Below are 2,218 nucleotides of genomic sequence, written 5' to 3'. Positions count from 1 at the left end.
AAAACGAAAACATCTTCAGAGAGACACTGGAGAGAAGATATCTGAGGAGATGTTTTGTGACGTGTGAATTCCATTCACAGAGTTATAGTTGTCTTCTCATAGAGTATTGCAGAATCCCGTTTGAAGAAAATGCTACCAGGGGATATTCGAGAGTATATGGAGGGCTATGGTGAAAGAGGAAATATATTCAGACTAATACTGGAAAGAAGATTTCTGTGACACAGCTATGTGATAGATATATCTATTCATCTCACATAGAGAAAATTTACTTTGTATTACGCAGTTTTGAAACTGCGTCAAGGACGGATTCATGAAGGGACATTTGGGAGCACATTCAGGCTTACAGAGTAAAAGGAGATATCATCAGACAAAAACAGAGAAGCTTTCTGAGAAACTGCATTGTGGTGTCTGCATTTAACTGAGGGAGTTATACCTATTTCATCTTAAGGCAGTGTTTGAACAAGGATCTTCTGAAAGTGAAAAAGTGAATTTTGCAAAGTGTTGAAAACTATTGTAAAAAGTGAAATATCCTGAAATAAAACCCAGAAAGAAGCGTTCCAAGACAATGCTCTCTGACGTGTCCATTCATTTCAGAGAGTTAAAGCTTACACTACAATGCCCAGTTTGGAAGCTCTGTCTTTGAGGAATCTTTGATGTGTTATTAAGAGGTGCCCCTGGGCTTGTGGTGAGTTTGGAAATCACTTCCGATAAAAACTGTAGAGAAGCTTATGGACCAAGTGCTTTGTGATGTGTGTGTTTATCTCATAGAGTTACATCATTCTTTGGGTTGAGCAGTTTGAAATCACTGTTTCTGTGGAACCTGAGAGAGAACATTTGGGAAGGCCCCTCGGAATATGCTGAAAAAGAAATATTCTCCGATAGAAACCAGAAGGAAACTTTCTGTGAAACGCTCCAGGTCACATCAAGTCCACTCGCACAGTTAATCTTCCGTTTTCATTGAGCAGTATCCTAACACTGTTTTACATGAGTCAGATAAGGGATAATCGGGAGCACTTTGAGGCTAACATTGAAAACGGAAATTTCTTCAGATAGATACTAGAGACGAGATTGATGAAGAAATGCTTTGTGAAATATGCATTTCCCACACAGAGTTAAACCTCTCTTCTCATAGGATTTTATGGAATCCCACTGAGAGAAATAGCTACTGGGGACATTCAAAAGTATATTTACCGCTATAGTGGAAAAGGAAATATCCTCTGACAAAAACTGGAAAGAAACTTTCTGTGAAACTGCTTTGTGACAGATATGTCTATTCATCTCATATAGATGAATCTGCTTTTCTATTACAAAATTTCAAAACTGCATCATGGACGGATTCACGAATGGACATTCTGTAGCACATAGAGTCTGGTGGGGAAAGAGGAGATATTCACATAACAATTGGAGAAAAACTTTCTGAGAAACTGCTTTGTGATGTCTGCATTCCACTCAGGGAAATATACCTCTTTTCACAAAAGATAGTGTTCCAGCACTGTTCCTGTCAAAGTGAAAAGGAGATATCTTGCAGTGTATTGAAGATTCTGGCGAAAATTGAAATATCCGGAAATAAAACCAGAAAAAAGCGTTCCAAGAAACTGCTCTCTGACGTCTGCATTCATTTGCGACTGTTAAAGCTTACGATAAGTCGCCCAGCTTGGAAAATCTGTCTTTGAGGAAATTGTGAAGGGATATTAAGTGACACCCAGAGGCTTGTGTTGGGAAAGGAAACGTCACGATGAAAACTGGAGAGAAGCTATCGGAGCAACTGCTTTGTGATGTGTGTATTCATCTCATAGAGATAAAACGTTCTTTGCATTGAGCAGTCTGAAATCGCTGATTCTGTGATACCTGAGAAAGGACATTTGGGAACGCTCTTAATAATATGCTGAAAAAGAAATACCATCCGATAAATGACAGAAGGAAACTGTCTTTGAAACTTCTCTAAGTCGCTTCAATTCCACTAGCACAGTTAAGCAACTGTTTTCATTGAGCAGTATTATAATGTTGTTTTAGATTAATCAGCTAAGGGATACTCGGGAGCCATTTGAGGTTTCTGGTGAAAACGCAAATATCTTTAGTTAGATACTGGAGAAAAGTTTCCGAGGAGCAGCCTTGTGACGTGCACATTCTACACACAGAGATATGCTTTTCTTCTCATAGAGGAATTGGAAATCCTGTTTGGAGAAAACATGACCAGGGGACCTTAGGGAATATATGA

This window comes from Piliocolobus tephrosceles, unplaced genomic scaffold (assembly GCF_002776525.5).
Source record: "Piliocolobus tephrosceles isolate RC106 unplaced genomic scaffold, ASM277652v3 unscaffolded_1160, whole genome shotgun sequence".
NCBI lineage: Eukaryota > Metazoa > Chordata > Mammalia > Primates > Cercopithecidae > Piliocolobus > Piliocolobus tephrosceles.
This window is presented reverse-complemented; position numbering follows the sequence as displayed.